The sequence below is a fragment of the Dama dama genome, chromosome 4 (genome assembly GCF_033118175.1).
Source record: "Dama dama isolate Ldn47 chromosome 4, ASM3311817v1, whole genome shotgun sequence".
Classification (NCBI taxonomy): domain Eukaryota; kingdom Metazoa; phylum Chordata; class Mammalia; order Artiodactyla; family Cervidae; genus Dama; species Dama dama.
In genome coordinates, this window is record NC_083684.1 from 53,957,027 (window position 1) to 53,975,037 (window position 18,011).

The following is an 18,011-nucleotide window of genomic DNA, read 5'->3' on the forward strand; positions in this document are numbered from 1 at the left end:
CACTTCTTTTGTTTCCTCAGCTATTTGTAAAGCCTGCTCAGACAACTACTTTGCCTTCTTGCATTTCTTTTTCTGTGGGATGGTCTTGGTCACTGTCTCCTGTACAGTGTTACAAACCTCTGTCCATAGTTCCTTAGGCACACTGTCTACCAGATCTAATCCTTTGAGTTTATTTGTCACCTCCACTGTATAATCATAAGGGATTTGATTTAGGTCATACCTGAATGGTCTAGTGGTTTCCCCTACTTCCTCACTTTAAGCCTGAATTTTGCATAAGGAGTTCATGATCTGAACTACAGTCAGCTCCAGGTCTTGTTTTTGGTGACTATATAGAGCTTCTTCATCTTTGGCTGTAAAGAATATAATCACTCTGATTTTGGTATTGACTGGTGATGTCCTTGTGTAAAGTTGTCTCTTGGAAGAGATGTTGTTGGAAAAGGGTGTTTCCAATGACGAGTGTGTTCTCTTGACAGAGCTCTATTAACCTTTGCGCTTCTTCATTTTGTACTCCAAGGCCAAACTTGCCTGTTACTCTAGGTATCTCTTGACTTCTTCTTTTGCATTCCAGTCCCTTCTGATGAAAAGGATGTCTTTTTATTTTGATGTTAGTTCTTGTGGATCTTGTAGGTCTTCATAGAACTGGTCAACCTCAGCTTCTTTGGCATTAGTGTTTGGGGCAGAGACTGGGATTACTGTCATGTTGAATGATTTGCTTTGGAAATGAACTGAGATTCTTCTGTTGTTTTTGAGATTGCACTCAAGTACTGTATTTTGGACTCTTGTTGACCCTGGGGGCTACTCCATTTCTTCTGAGGAATCCTTGCCCAGCGTAGTGGGTATAATGGTCATCTGAAATTAAATTTGCCCGTTCCTGTCCATTTTAGTTCACTGATTGATAAAATGTCGTGTTCTCTCTTGCCATTGCCTGCTTGACAATGTCTAAGGTACCCTGATTCATGGGCCTAACATTCCAGGTTCCTATGTAGTGTCATTCTTTATGGTGCGATGCCGAGGTCCAGCCCCAGCAAGATCCAGGGGAACCCTCAGGATGAACGGCGTCGGCGAATGAGAGACACAGTGAGACAAAGCTCGGAGCTGAGTCTGGAGTTTATTTTCGCATGGCCCCTTTATACCCTTAACAACATCTTTTTGGGGGAAGTGCATATTGCTTACACACAGGGCATCTCAAAACACTACTGCAACTTGACCTTCAACAGAAACAGGATGTCACCCACATACTTTTCGTTCATAGAGTCTTATCATTTGGCCTTCAGGCCTGCTAACATTGTATGGCTTGCACCTGGTGTGACTTAGGCAACTTCAGTAGCCGACCCTGTTTTTCTTATAGTTAATCTATTTTCTTTCTAATAAGCGTCATCTCTATGGGAACTAGATAGGATTACATTTTTACAGAACAGAAATGCGAAGGACTGCAGAAACAGCAGATATGGCACAAAACAGGCTCTTAGTCTAAAAGTTAACTACCTGCAAGAAGTCGCCAGCTAATCTCTATCTAAACTATTTTCTATTAGGCACATTTGTGGCTATCATATTTGTGGAGCTTTTCTCACCCCGCGAAGGGGCCTATGCTTAATAGTTTCTTTTGTTAGCGTACTGTGCTTAGGATGTTTAGAACAATTATGAGCATTTTGTGCAATGAGAGCACACATTTATCAAACAAGCCAGAATGCCAGCAAAAGGGTTTGAATTGAAGCATTTCCTTCATCTCTGGCCCCTTCATAGGGCAGCAGCATCCAGGAGATTTATTAATTAGGGTTTAAGTTGGTCCTCATTCAGTGAAAGAGGAGCAGGAGAGCTCTCGGCAGGCAACACAAGAATTCGCAGCAGGGCAAACAAGAACAACAGCAGAAAAAGGGGGGAGGATACAGGGTGGGGTAGAGGCCGAGGCCAACCTGGAGGGTCCCTTATCCTAGACGGCCTTGCCTGTCAGGTTTTTTCCTCGTGACCTTGTCATGGATGGGGACCCGGACGGCCTTGCCTGCCCGGTATTTTCTTCATGACCTCGTCACGGGCGGGACCCCCCATAACGGCGCCCGGCAGTGCGAGATGATATGAATTATCAAAACTGATGCCTAAGATAGTCCTTGTGAACACAGAAGTGAAGTCGCTCAATCGTGTCTGACTCTTTGCGACTCCATGGACTGTAGCTTACCAGGCTCCTCCATCCATGGGATTTTCCAGGCAAGAGTTGCCATTTCCTTTTCCAGGGGGTCTTCCCAACCCAGGTCTCCCGCATTGAAACCAGACACTTTACCGTCTGAGCCACCAGGGAATGTGGACACAGAGGACTTTCTTAAATCTGTCTTGGTCTGTTTTTAGGCAGCCACTTGTGTCTCCTAAGTGGTTCTCCAGTGTTATAAGGAATAGGTGATCAGAGCCTCTGGAAGGGAGGAGTTGTCATTCTGTCATCTTGCAGGCGCTAATAGAAGCTGAGAATGAGTTTGCTGCCAGTTGCCGCAGAGAAAGATTCCTGTGGGCATTGATTGATTGGAGCATGGCCAGTGCTCAGCAGTGATGGGAACCAGGGGCTGCTGTTTATCCCCTGTGGCCCCCTAGCATGGGGGTGTGGACTGGATATTCCTCCGTGCCTGCTGTAGCGCTCTGTGCTCGGTGTGCGTGAGGCCGATGATTCGTCCCTTTAGTGCACACACTGAAAGGCACTGCGCCTGAGAATTTCTACTCGTTTGATTTCATGAGTCCTGATTTAGTTGAGATGCTGGACGTCAATCCCGAGCCTGTTGCTATGATTGTACTACATTTGGGAGTTCTTCAGAGTGATGTTAGTGTTTTTGGTCTGTGGGAAGTAGAAAGGTAGCTAGTCCCCAGGGATGACTTCTCAGGAACCACAAGTCAGAACATCCATGCCCCATGATTTTGGCTGTCTCTCTAACTTGGTTTTGAACAACAGAATGTAACGGGAGTGGCACTGCATGACTCCTAGAGCTAGGTCCTGTTGTATCTTGTACCTTCTGCTTCACTGGTGGAAGCCAGATGTTAAGTCCAAATCCCATGAGACCTTCATAATTTGAGGTGATCTGGGATAAACATGAATGTTTGTAAGAAAGAAATAGCCAGTTAGCCCCCAGCTGTTTTACCCACCCCAAGTGAAACGTCAGACATGAGGAAAGCATCTGTCTGGTAATCTGGACCAAGAGATCCTTCAGAAAACTTGATTCCTGGGAATTCCGTGGTGGTCCAGTGGTTAGGAATCCACTTTAAATGTAGGGCCCCAGATTTGATCCCTGGTCAGGGAATGAAGATCCCACACGCTGCACAGTGCAGGCAAAAACACAAAATAAGAAACTTCATTTCCCACCGCAATGTGGTACCCATCTGAAGGCAGCAAACTTGTAAAACTGGGAGAGAGCATAAACTGTTGTTTTGAACCAATTCATTTTGGGGAGATTTGTTATTCTACAATGGTTAATGGAAACATCAACACCAGACTCTGATCACTGCATTGATGTGTATAAATTGTGCTTTTTCCAGCAGTAAATTCTGTCCTCCCTGGTCTAAAACCCTGACAGTTCATTTCCAAAATGTAAGCCTCCAGTTTCTGCCCACATAAATTGAAAAAATATTGTAATTTTGGATTAAAAAAAAAAAGAATTTTTTGAGGTTCATTTTCTGTTTTCTCCAACTCTTCCTTGGATTAAAATTTCAAATGCTGACCATGTCATTTTCCCTCTAATTTTTCTAGTGCATCTTGCACAAAGCAAGGCAGAATGTCAGTTAACAATAGACAACCTTAGAATAAAGGAACAATTAAGAAATTTCACCTGATTTTTAAAAATTTATGTGAAGCACTGTTTTTTAAAAGTTAATTTTTTTGAAGATTAGTTGATTTACAATGTTGTATTAATTTCTGTTCAGCAGAGTGACTCAGTTATACATACGTGTACATTCTTTTTCATATTCTTTCCGATTATAATTTATCACAGGATATCGAGTATAATTCCTTGTGGTATACAGTAAGACCTTGTTGTTTATCCATTCTAAATATACTAGTTTGCTCTGCTGATCGCAAACTCAGTTCATCCCTCCCCTAACCCCATACTGCGTTGGCAACCACAAGTCTGTTCTCTATGTCTATGAGTCTGTTTCTTTTGTAGAAAAGTTTGTTTCATATTTTAGATTCACATATAGGTGATATCATATATTTGTCTTTCCTTTTCTGGCTTACTTAGTATGATAATCTCCCGGTCCAGCCATGTTGCTGCAAATGGCATTATTTTCTTTTTATGGCTGAGTAGGATTCCATTGTATATATGTACCGCATCTTCAGTCATCCATCTGTTGATGGACATTTAGTTTGTTTCCATGTCTTGACAGTTGTAAATAGTGCTGCTTTGGACATAGAGGTGCATGCATCTTTTTGTTGTTGTTTTGTCTGGGTATATGCCCAGGAGTGGGATTGCTGGATCCTATGGCAACTCTTAGTTTTTTGAGGAACCTGCTTGCTTTTTCCACAGTGGATGTATCAATTAACATTCCCACCAACAGTGTAGGAGGGTTCCCTTTTTTCCATATCCTCCTGAGCATTTGTTATTTGTAGACTTTTAAGTGATGGCCATTCGGACTGGTGTGAGGTGGTACCTCATTGTAGTATTGATCTGCATTTCTTTAAGAATTTAGTGGTATTGTGCATCTTGTCATGTCCTGGTTGGGCAGCTGTAAGACTTCTTGGGGGAAATGTCTATTTAAGTCTTCTGACTGTTTTTTGATTGTGTTGGGTTTTTTTTTTTTGGTATTGACTTGTGTGAACTATTTGGAAATTAAGTCCTTGTTGGTTGCATCCAAATACCCTCTCCCAGTCTAAGTTGTCTGTCTGTTTCGTTTGTGGTTTCCTTTGCTGTACAGAAGCTTTTAAGTTTGACTAGGTTCCATTTGCTTAATTTGCTTTTATTTTTGTTGTTTTGGGAGACTGACCTAAGAAAACATTGATACAGTTCATGTCAGAGAATGTTTTGTTTATGTTGTCTTCAAGGAGTTTTATGGTGTTACATCTAATATTTAGGGCTTCCCAGGGGGCCGAGTGTTAAGAATCCGTTTGCTAAAGCAGGAGATGGAGGAGATGTGGGGTTTGTTCCCTGGGTTGGGAAGATTCCCTGGAGAAGGGAATGGCTACCCACTCTAGTATTTTTGCCTGGAGAATCCCATGGACAGAGGAGCCTGGCAGGCTACAGTCCATGGGGTCGCAAGGAGTTGGACACGATTGAGCGTCTGAGCATGCACACACATCTCATATTTAAGTCTAGGCCATTTTGAGCTTATTTTTGTGTATGGTGTGAGAGTGTGCCCTAACTTCACGATTGGTATGGGCTGTCCAGCTTTCCCAGCACCACTTGCTGAAGAGAATTTGCTTTTTCCGTTGTATATTCTTGCTTCCTTTGTTGAAGATTGACTGTAGATGTGTGGGTTTATTTTTGAGTTTTCTGTTCTGTTCCATTGATCCATATGTATGTTTGTGTGTGTGTGTGACACTACCCCACAATTTTGATTACTGTAGCTTTGTGGCACTGCCTCATTCCTGGGAGGGTTATGCCTCCTGCTTTGTTCTTTTTCCTTAGGATTGCTTTGGCAATTCTGGGTCTTTTATGGTTCTATATACATTCTAGGATTATTTGTTCTACTTCTGTGAAAAATGTCATGAGTAATTTGGTAAGTGTGTATGTGTTAGTCACTCAGTCATGTCCAGGTCTTTGTGACCCCATGGACTGTAGCCCACCAAGCTCCTCTGTCCATGAGATTCTCCAGGTAAGAATACTGGAGTGGGTTGCCATTTCCTCCTCCAAGGGATCTTCCTGACTTAGGGATCAAACCTGCATCTCTTAGATCTCCTGCATTGGCAGGCGGATTCTTTACTGCTAGAGCCACCGGGGAAGCCCTCATTTGATAAGGGATCACATTAAATCTGTGGATTGCTTTGGGTAGTCTGGCCATTTTAAGATTAATCTTTCCATACAAGAGCTTGAGGTATCTTTCCATTTCTTTGAATCATCTTTGATTTCCTTTGTTAATGTTTTATAGTTCACAGCATTTAAGTCTTTCTCCTCTTTGGTCAGGTTTATTCCTAAGTATTTTTTATGTGATTTTGAAAGGGATGCTTTTTCACATTTCTGATATTTTATTGTTAAGGTGAAGAAATGCAACTGATTTCTGTATGTTCATCTTGAATCCTGCTGCCTTGCTGACTTGATCAGTCTAGTAGTTTTTGTGGATTTCACCTGATTTCTCTCAAATTACAAGGCTTCTTCCCCAAATCACCAATTACAGCTTTGTGGGTATAGACAGTTGCCTTTGGTTTAGTTGTCTGCAATGGGGGAAGGATTTTAGTTCAGAGCATCTGACATATAGTAGGTACTATTTAAGGATATTGTTGCTAATGCCTTTACAGACATTTCAGTGACCATGTCACTTACTCCTTGTGTCAGATAAATATCTACCTTCTTAGATTCTTTGGTTTTTCCCACAGTACTCTCACAACCCTCTTGGTGATGACCACTTTTTTTCCCCCAGAGCAAGAACCAAACCCTGTCAAGTTTTCAGAAATTTTAACGACCACATTTTGGGGAAGGGTGGGGAGGAACCATTCTGTTTGCAACTCTGGGAGTCACATGGTCACTTCGATGGAGAGATCTCCTTGACAGTGGGGACTCTGGTCACATTCCTGTCTGGCTGATAGACACTGAGGCCAGGGAGACATCTCTCCACACCTGCACGAACTGCACAGACTCTGGTGGGAGTCAGTGGGTAAGGCTATAATATTGTTGGCCATTTACCATTACCTGGAGGGGAAAATGAGTAAGAAATACAGTTATGCCAGCAAACAAACGTTCAGTCTTCCTTTCTGCTTCTGCCCTGGTACACACACCATTTCCTCAGAAAACCCATATTCCAACTTCAAAACCCAGTTAGACATGTTTCTTTTTATAGACTTTAGGACTGTTTTGGAGACTTGTCCACTCTATTTTTTGTATTTGTCTTATTCCTCCACTGGTGTTCTACCACTCTCTGTTGCAGTCTTTATTTGCTCGAGCTTAGAAGATTCCTGTGGCCAAGAACTATGTCTTATGAATCTTGGACAGAGCGTCACAGTCTGAGTGGCTGAGAAGTGTTCACTGAATACATACATTTCTGTTCTGCTAAACCATGCTGCCATTTACTCTGATCACCCAGGTTTCTCTTTGAGTAGCTTAGATTTGAGATGATGGTGGTGAGGAATGAAAGTAAAGTGGTCTTAAAGAGGTAGAAATAGTACAGATGGCTAAAAAATAGGATATTATTTTAACAGCTTATAGAAATATGAAATGATGCTCTTCCTCAGTCTTAAAAATACTATATTTTTGACTGGACATTTAAAAAGGTCAGAATAGTCGAACCTATTCTTTATTGGTGAGGCTTTCCAGAAATAGTCGCTTTTGAAGTATTAATTTGTCATACTTAAAATATGTGTGCTTTTTGAACCAGTTATTATTCCAATGTAAGTAAGTATTGGGAGGTTATAATGACAAAAGTGTGGAATAGAGATGTTAATGGAGCATCATTGATGAGAAAATATTCATGTGTGTTAATAAGGGTCAAGGTAAATCATTTTTGGTAATCCTTCTGTTGCAGTGTTAGGCAAACATTAAATGATGAAACATCATGGATGGAAGTATTTCTTTAAAATACATTCTAGACCACAAATAAACTCTAGTCCTCCTGGTGTGATAGAGAAATTTATAACACCATTTGTTTAAAAAGAAATGAAAAATATACATAAAATGAATAGATAGTAAATGTACTTGTACAATCATATTTTACCTCTGGAAGGAGTGTAAAGAAACTAGAAAGTTGTTCTGGTTTGAGAGTGAGAGAAAGAGTTATATTGGATGGACTATAATTACCCATATGCATATTTTAACTATTTAGTGACACAAAAATTCAAATAATAATGGCATAGGTAGAAATGATACCTGTGGGTGAAGTCAGAGCCAATTCTCCATCTGGAGCAAAGTGGCGTGTAAACTGATCTTGACCCTGGTTAGATTTGGGAAAAGATCTTGGGGATGGCAGTACCAACAGGAGTGATGATGGGAGATGGATGCCGAAGGACACCTGGGGTGGGGCCAGGGGAGAGCAGTGTTCCCCTAGGGGAGCCTGTTGAGACCACAGAAGGGGTGGTCCCGGGCACACTTACCTGTCCTCATTCTACAGCACTGGGCGTGCAGGACAGATGGTTGGCCATGGGCACAGGGCATTTCGGAGGATTCCAGCTCACGGTTTCAGCTCCCATCTTGATGGCTGTTTGTCTTCACAGCTTGGCCACAGGACACTCAAAAATGAAAGGCGATGTCTGAGTTCTCATCAGTCCTAGTGTGGAAATCCACCTGCATTTGTGGATTCCTGTTGATGGGCAAAGCATACAGCTTGTTGAACAGGTCTGTTCCTTGTGTGGGAACCTACACTGGACTCACACACCCCTCCTCTCCCAGCTCCTCCCTTGTGGAAGGCCACCCTTCCTGGGGATGCTGTCATCCTTGTTCCTGGGGGGCTGTTTCAGCTCACCCTGCCCAGGGTGGCAGGATGACCTGGTCCTTGGCCCGAGATTCAAGTTGAGCAGCAGTCACTGGCTTGGGCCTGCATCTTCTGGATGTTCTACGTCCCTTGATAAAGAGCCAAAGCCCTGACCCCCTCTCCCAGACCCAGAGACCTGCCAGCCGTCCTGCCCCTGCACTGTGTTACCCTAATGCTGTTTACACGTTTGAACGTCACTCATGCATGAAGTGACTGTCCCCACACACACTCTAGTATTCTCACTCCTCCTTCACCTCCACACCCATGGGCTATATATAACATACCCACCTGAAAGAGATGACAGGTTTCCCTTTGATTGTCAATGAGGACCCGACAGTCAAGGACACATCCTGTGTGTATGGGACCTGCTAGGAGAGACGAGAGTGGATGAGGGGCAAGGCCAGGTGTGGGCTCCCGCCCTACAGTGCTTTTCGGGGTGCAGCAGGTTAGACATCAAAGGGTGAACTCTAAGGTCCCCTATCTCCCTACTGCACCAGAGTTAGGTCCCTGTTCCTTTGAAGAGTTGTGAGGGTCATAGTTAAGAGCCAAGGTTTCAAGAACTTGAACTTAAGTTTCTTCCCTCCCCATGCAGAGGGCCCAGGTTTGATCCCTGGTCAGGGAACTAAGATCCTGCATGCTGTGTGGTGTGGCTGAAAGAGAGACAGACAGGGAGAAAGAGAGACAGACAGGAGCATGGATTCAAGAGCCAGCTTCCTGGATTCAAGTCCTAATTCTGTCCCTTACTAGCAGTGACATCTTAGATCCATTACTTGAACTCTCCCTGCCTCATTTTCCTCAGTATGAGGAGGGTTATCAGGAATTCCTACTTCCTAGGGTGTTCTCAGGAATAGATGTGCTAGTACATATAAAGTCTTTAGCCTAATCCCTGGCACATGCAGGGGCGACCTGTCAGAAGAGGAAAGACCCTTTCTGGAATAGCACCCTTCAATTACTGTCTGGTATCTGAAACTCTGATGACAAGACTTGAGGATATAAAAATAAAAAAATTCACACCAGTGAAGAACGTTGTTTAAAGCGAGAGGGAAATAATGGAAGGGGAAGCCCCCTATGTGGGATGCATGTGCATCAGAATTACCAAGGGGAACACATGTCCTTTCAAAAACTTGTACAACGTTGTTGAGAACCCAGTCCGTCAGTGCTTGTCCACAGGATGTGTGGCAGGAAAGTAATTGGGAGAATCTTCAAGTTATTGACTGATTTCTACTGTAAACCCTGAACTGGGGCTGAGTTTTTTCCTTCCAGCTTCAGGTGGTTCAATTCTCTGAGACCACGTCCCCCCGCAGCCATCCCCCGGGGGCCAGGGTCTGCTCACCTCCTCCTGTGAGGCAGAGGGAAGGGCTCATTTGTGGAGGAGACCTGAGGCGGAGTGAGTGGTCACTGTGTGTGGACCCAGACTGGAGACACAGCACCCTCTGGGCTGAGGTCACCTCCCACTCTTCTTGAGAAGAGGCATCTAAGGAGTCCCTCCCTCTGCTCTCATGAATGCTCAGAGGTGAGTTCTGGGTAACTCATAGTCGGAAGGGCCACCAGTTCTGCCAACCAGGATCCACTCTGATACACATGGAAAGACCCACGGGCACTTAAACAGTCACTGCTGTGTCGGGACGAACCCCCACATGCACACCAAGCCACACACGTTCTCACAGATCAACACCCTGTCAGAGATTTCTTACACACACATTCACACACATAGTCACAGACAAGCAGCTCCCCGTGTCACACATACCTCCCCACATTCTCACTCACCATACATGCACAGCTGTGCTCCACTCTTAGACACAGACTCATGAAGACAGATGCATAATCTCAGCCCCTTGCACTCATGCACACACTCCCTCATCCCAGTCAGTGCTCCACCCCCCTGCCCCAAGGTGACAGTGTCTCGGTAGAGTTCACTCTCGGTCACATAGCACCAAACGCTATTGCACTGGTCCCGGATGCACCCGATTCCCACAAGGATTCCACATAATAGATCCTCAGGGAGCCTCTTATCCACACACTCACAACTCTCAATACAACATCCCAAGTAGAAATGTACATATTTTCATCTTACACGTTTCCTACCTCTTCCTCCTCCCTTTATCTGACCTGGGATCACTGAAGGTTGTGTCTTTTCAGCTCACCTGTTGCTCTTACATTGTTATGTCTTCCTCAGGGCAGCTCTTCCAAACTGTGTCTAGTTTTGTGTGTGAATCTCTTGGAGCTGGAGAATATAAGTGAATCCTGGCAGCCCCACCCTTTGGCTTTGTTCCTGTTTTTAAGCCTCAGAGTTACCCAGCAGGGTGAAGGGGGATGTCAGAAACAGATTCAGTCACAAGTATGTCCTTGAGCAGGGCATGTCTGTGATTCGGCAGGAATTGCAGTGAGGGTAATGCCAGGGAGGAAGGAGTAGCCGGGGAAATACAGGAATAAAGGTGACGGAGTGAGGGGGTGGCTGAGTCTAAAATGCAGCCTTTGTGCCTCTTACCAGGTCTTTACCCCACAGGCAGAATCTACTCAAAAGGTGCACATTGTTATAATTTTCACAGTGGCAAAGAATGGATGATTCTGGCTCAAAAGACATGAACTTCCCGAAGGCTTCCAAGCAAGGGCTTTAAACAGCAGCATTTGGGGTGAGAGCTGTAGGGTGCATGACTTCTTTCTGATTGGCTGGTGGTGATGTTTCAGGAATCTTTTTTTTTTCCCAGTTTATTTTTGGCTGTGCTGGGTCTTCATTGCTACCTGGGTTTTTCCTCCAAGTTTCAGAGAGCAGGGGCTACTTTCTAGTTTCAGCACACGGGCTTCTCATTGTGGTGGCTTCTCATGGCAGAGCACAGGCTCTAGGGTGCACGGGCTTCAGTAGTTGTGGCTCCAAGGCTCTAGAGCATGGGCTGAGTAGTTGTGGCACACACTTAGTTGCTCCATGGCAGGTGGGATCTTCCTGGAGCAGGGATCGAACGCACATCTCCTGCATTGGCAGGTGGATTCTTTACTGCTGAGCCACCGGGGAAGCCCTGTTTCAGGAATCTTTAATCATCAACCTGGTTCCAGCCACTTGCTTGTGGTCTGTGTGTAGTCATCATCCTCCACTTGAGTCAAGGTGTTAATTTCTGCAGAACAACTCAGAGATACGCATCAGATTGTTTTATGTATTACGAGGAGGAACTAACATTCTGTTTATCACTGGACCATTGTTTAAGTCATCATTACTTTTCCTGCTCAACTGCTTCTCCCATTTTTTCCTGCTTCCCTCACTTCCCTAATTAGTAACTGTTTGAGTCTGCTCTTTGGAACTCAGGGAAGGCCCAGGAAAGAAGCTAAAGCCCTTTTCAACAAACAAGAAACAGGGGTTACAGAGGCTGTGTACCCTGGAGGGATCTGCAGTGGCCTGCTTGGTTTCAACACTCCCCCCTTTTCTTTGACACTCCTCAATCCTGAAGTGGGACAAGAGAAGGAATAAAGTTTTGAATAGAGAGGTCTGTTATAAACTTGGCAGGGAACTTGGTTTTAGGAGGGCTTGGTTTCCCCAGTGATAAGTCCTCTATTCTTCAGATTCTGTGAAAGTACTGGCTGATCCTCAGCTGACCCAAAACACTTCCCAGGTTGCGCAGTGGTAAAGAGCCCACCTGCCAATGCAGGAGACCCAGGATCTTTCCCTGGGTCGGAAAGATCCCTTGGAGAAGGAAATGGCAACCCACCCCAGTATTCTTGCCTGGAGAATTCCATGGACAGGGGAGCCTGGGTTTGACATAAAATTGTAGGACTCTGGCTCAGAAAAGTTGAAGTAGATACCCTTGTTCCTACCGCATCCACTAAGCAAGTTTGACTAAGAATCCTAGAGATTATATGTAAGACAAATAAAGAAGACTCAGGAAGGTGGAGAGAAAAGGATGGTGCAGCTGGGGACCCTGAGCCCCTAAACAATCGTGATGTTCCCTGATGACCCCTCAGTTTCCTTCTTGTTTCTTCTGTCCCAGACTGGAGACTGCAGTAGCCGGAAGTCTGTAAACTAAACCATTAACCATTAAATGCCCAAGTGAATGAAGGGAGATGATTATACTCCTGAAGTAATGCTTCCTGTTTAATTTGGGGGCCTAGTGTCCCCTGCTGGATACTGATCATGCCTCCAGGTTACCTCCCAGTACATGCATATGAAATCTGTATGGATGTCAGGATGATTTACACATATGCAGCAGTTTGTTGTTGTTGAGTCACTCAGTCATGTCCAACTCTTTGTGACCCCATGGACCCCAACATACCAGGCTGCCGGGACCTGTTATGGGAGGTCCTGCCCATGATGAGGTCATGAAGAAAATACCGGGCAGGCAAGGCCGTCTGGGATCCCATCCATGACGAGGTCATGAGGAAAAAACCTGACAGGCAAGGCCGTCTAGGATAAGGGACCCTCCAGGTTGGCCTCGGCCTCTACCCTACCCTGTATCCTCCCCCCTTTTCTGCTGTTGTTCTTGTTCACCCTGCTGCGGATTCTTGTGTTGCCTGCCGAGAGCTCTCCTGCTCCTCTTTCACTGAATAAAGACCAACTTAAAACCCTAATTAATAAATCTCCTGGACGCTGGAACCCTATGAAGGGGCCAGGGATGACGGAAATGCTTCAATTCAAACCCTTTTGCTGGCATTCTGGCTTGTTTGATAAATGTGTGCTCTCATTGCACAAAATGCTCATAATTGTTCTAAACATCCTAAGCACAGTACGCTAACAAAAGAAACTATTAAGCATAGGCCCCTTCGCGGGGTGAGAAAAGTTCCACAAATATTATAGCCACAAATGTGCCTAATAGAAAGTAGTTTAGATAGAGATTAGCTGGTGACTTCTTGCAGGTAATTAACTTTTAGACTAAGAACGTGTTTTGTGCCATATCTGCTGTTTTTGCAATCCTTTGCATTTCTGTTCTGTGAAAATGTAATCCTATCTAGTTCCCTTGGAGATGACACCTAATAGAAAGAAAATAGATTAACCACAAAAAAGATAGGGTCGGCTACTGAAGTTGCTTAAAGTTGCACCAGGTGCAAGCCATAAATTGTCAACAGGCCTGAAAGCCAAAAGATATTATACATGGAGATTAACCATAAAAAGGGCCCTAATAGGCACAGAGCCCTTTGGGGGGTGAGGAAGCCCTATTAGAGAATACAAAAAATATTGTTTTAAAAGTGGTTATTAGATCAACGTTTGATTGATGTTAATGTGCTGAGGTTATGCAGTGGAAACTACTGTTAATATAGTTGGAGATCTAGTAAAATGAGAGTTTAGCCCTAGTGTAAAAACAATAAGATAATTGTTAATTTTAACCAAGAGTGCTAAACAGGGGCTGCCTCACCAGAGCCACAGAGTCTTTGTGTGTTAAACTTTTTAGATAAATTTAGCTGAGAACTTCTGCAAAAAGACTGACTTTTATGTTAACAGGATTATATTTCTATTATGTTGCAACCTGCTGTACCATGAGACTGCCAATTTTCTGTTTTCTGCTAACCTCAAGGCCAGAAGATAATGTACAAAAAATCTATGGGAAAAGACTCTCATAAACAAAAATATACAGAGCACACCTGGTTTCGTGAAGGACAAGCTGATGTCATGTTAAACCAAGTCTGTAGATGCAACAGTAAATAGAAGATAAAGTTTGTCATCCATACAGTAAATAGTAAAGGGATTCCCCAAAGAGACAGCTCAGTTGGCAGGGAATGAACTCAGAGCAAAGTGGGGCAGGAGGCTTTGGCTTTACTGGGGAGGAGGTAGGTCCAGGCTCTGGGTTTATGAAGGGCCAGAAGCCTCTATTTGAAATTCTGCTGGTGGGCCCTTGGGCTTTGTGAATATGGTCCAGAGATAGTAGGCATTAAGCAGAGAAAGGACAGGGGGCCTGTCCAGGACCCGACATTGGACATGTTTGTAAATGTCGGGAGTTCCCTGGTGGTCCAGTGGTCAAGACTGTGCTTCCACTGCAGGGGGCACAGGTTTGATCCTTGGTTGGGGAACCAAGATCCCACATACCTCTTGGTGCAGCAAAAAAAAAAAAAAGGTGTTTATAAATGTAAATAACATAAACATGATTGCACTTTGCCCCCATGCCAGCACACTCAGGCCTTCTCTCAGCGGAGAAGCAGTCCACCATCTGTCTCTGTTGCTGTCACAGCAGCTCAGGCCAGACCTGAGTCATCCCTGCCCATCCTTCCGTCACACCTGGAATGTGCTCTGTCTACAAGTCATATTGGCTCTGCTTTAAAATTCTTTAAGGATAGAGCACCGCTCGTCACCTGACAGCTCCGTGAAACCAGAGACTGTACCTGACACCTTACCGTTGCACTCCCACGTCCCTGAAATTGCCTTACTCCTAGTAGATGCTTCATAGTTATTTTATTTTATTTTATCTTTCATAGTTATTTTACAATCCTTTGTTTAAATGAATGCCTTCTCTTCCCTCTGCAATAAAAGCCTAGTGTTTCTCAAAAATACTCAGTAATTTCTTTTTTTTTTTTTATTAGTTGGAAGCTAATTACTTCACAACATTTCAGTGGATTTTTTCATACATTGACATGAATCAGCCATGGAGTTACATGTATTCCCCATCCCGATCCCCCCTCCCACCTCCCTCTCCACCCGATTCCTCTGGGTCTTCCCAGTGCACCAGGCCGGAGCACTTGTCTCATGCATCCCACCTGGGCTGGTGATCTGTTTCACCATAGATAATATACATGCTGTTCTTTTGAAATATCCCACCCTCACCTTCTCCCACAGAGTCCAAAAGTCTGTTCTGTACATCTGTGTCTCTTTTTCTGTTTTGCATATAGGGTTATCATTACCATCTTTCTAAATTCCATATATATGTGTTAGTATGCTGTAATGTTCTTTATCTTTCTGGCTTACTTCACTCTGTATAATGGGCTCCAGTTCCATCCATCTCATTAGAACTGATTCAAATGAATTCTTTTTAACGGCTGAGTAATAGTCCATGGTGTATATGTACCACAGCTTCCTTATCCATTCATCTGCTGATGGGCATCTAGGTTGCTTCCATGTCTGGCTATAATAAACAGTGCTGCGATGAACATTGGGGTGCATATGTCTCTTTCAGATCTGGTTTCCTCAGTGTGTATGCCCAGAAGTGGGATTGCTGGGTCATATGGCAGTTCTATTTCCAGTTTTTTAAGAAATCTCCACACTGTTTTCCATAGTGGCTGTACTAGTTTGCATTCCCACCAACAGTGTAAGAGGGTTCCCTTTTCTCCACACCCTCTCCAGCATTTATTGCTTGTAGACTTTTGGATAGCAGCCATCCTGACTGGCGTGTAATGGTACCTCATTGTGGTTTTGATTTACATTTCTCTGATAATGAGTGATGTTGAGCATCTTTTCATGTGTTTGTTAGCCATCTGTATGTCTTCTTTGGAGAAATGTCTGTTTAGTTCTTTGGCCCACTTTTTGATTGGGTCATTTATTTTTCTGGAATTGAGCTTCAGGAGTTGCTTGTATATTTTTGAGATTAATCCTTTGTCTGTTGCGTCATTTGCTATTATTTTCTCCCAATCTGAGGGCTGTCTTTTCACCTTACTTATAGTTTCCTTTGTTGTGCAAAAGCTTTTAAGTTTCATTAGGTCCCATTTGTTTATTTTTGCTTTTATTTCCAATTCTGGGAGGTGCGTCATAGAGGATCTTGCTGTGATTTATGTCAGAGAGTGTTTTGCCTATGTTCTCCTCTAGGAGTTTTATAGTTTCTGGTCTTACGTTTAGATCTTTAATCCATTTTGAGTTTATTTTTGTGTATGGTGTTAGAAAGTGTTCTAGTTTCATTATTTTACAAGTGGTTGACCAGAAAAATATGGAACGCTTTACGAATTTGCGTGTCATCCTTGTGCAGGGGCCATGCTAATCTTCTCTGTATCGTTCCAATTTTAGTATATGTGCTGCCAAAGCAAGCACCCTCAGTAATTTCTATTGGTTAATAAATCTCAACTATTTCTTCAGAATCTCTTTATGATTAGATAACCTAAGGAAAAGTTAATAGATATGTCATGTTTAAAATTTAGTCAGAATAAGGAAGAGAAAATTCTGGTGAACACGTACTGAGATATCTTATCTTAGGAGTTAATCCATAAAGTATTTAATAGCCATGTCAACTTTGTTTTAATGCCAAGACAGAAATGTTAAGCAATATAAAAAGTAATGTGTGTAATACACAGCGATGAGGAAATTGCAAATAGTATCAACACTGCTGTCAATTGCTTCATGTTCTAGAAGAAGAGGTGACTGCTTTCCTATGTTTGTCGGGCATCTTCATTTAAGGTTGGCGGGAATGATATTTAACACAGGCTTCCAGGGACTTCCCTGGTGGCCCTCTGGTTAGGACTCTGCACTTCCACTGCAGGGGGTGCAGGTTCGATCCCTTGTCATGGAACTAAGATCCCGCATACCACAGAACAACTAAGCCAGTGGGCCACAACTACTGAAGCTCACACATCACAATGAAAGAGTCTGTGCACTGCAATGAAAGATCCCATGTGACACTAGTTTTTTAAAAAACACAAGGCTTTGTTAGAATTTAAGCAGTTTTTGCATGTCTTCAGTGTGTGTGTGTGTGTGTGTGTGAGATACCATCTCATTTTGTCATGTGTGTAAGCACCATGTAACCACCACCCCAGTTCAGGCACACAGAGTCCCTTGTGCTGCCCCTTTATAGTCAGGGCCTCAGCCGAATCCTCAGCCTTGATGAGCACTGAGCTTCATCACTGGAATTTTGTGCTGTCAGGAGTTGAGTCCTACAGTAAGTAACCTGTTGAGATTGACATCTTTCATTCCTCACAGTACCCTTGAGATTCATTGTGTGTTTTTTTTTTAAGTATCAAGTAATCAATGAAAAGTCTCCTTAATTCTAGGCAGGGTCAGACTTTCTGTTCTATTTATTTTATTTCCTTTTCTTGCCTTATTTTGCTGACTAAAACCTCCAGTACTAGGTCAGGTAGCAGTGATAATAATGAGTCTTGGCTCGTTTTGGACCTTAGACTGAAAACATTCAGTTTTTCATTATTGAGTGTGATGTTGACTGTAGATTTATTATAGCTTTCTACCAGGTTGAGAAATTTCCCTTCTGTATCTAGTTTGCTGATGATATTTGGCAGAAACCAACACAATTCTATAAAGCAATTATCCTTCAATTAAAAAATAAGTTTAACAACAATTTGTATGGAAATACAAAAAACCTCGAATAGCCAAAGCAATCTTGAGAAAGAAGAATGGAACTGGAGGAATCAGCCTGCCTGACTTCAGGCTCTACTACAAAGCTACAGTCATCAAGACATCATGGTACTGGCACAAAGACAGAAACATAGATCAGTGGAACAAAATAGAAAGCCCAGAGATAAATCCACGCACCTGTGGACACCTTATCTTTGACAAAGGAGGCAAGAATATACAATGGAGAAAA

General features: G+C 43.4%; 1 non-coding gene and 2 pseudogenes across 1 annotated transcript; 1 reads left to right on the forward strand and 2 right to left on the reverse strand.

Annotated features, from left to right (window-relative positions):
• Positions 1-1,069, forward strand: part of LOC133055090 (glycine cleavage system H protein, mitochondrial-like) — a 34,687-nt pseudogene extending 33,618 nt beyond the window's left edge.
• A 5,256-nt stretch (positions 1,070-6,325) lies between these two features.
• Positions 6,326-18,011, reverse strand: part of LOC133055091 (galectin-10-like) — an 86,043-nt pseudogene continuing 74,357 nt past the window's right edge.
• LOC133055390 (U6 spliceosomal RNA) lies at positions 16,404-16,510 on the reverse strand. The gene has a single exon (XR_009692665.1). It is a non-coding gene; the product is annotated as a U6 spliceosomal RNA (small nuclear RNA).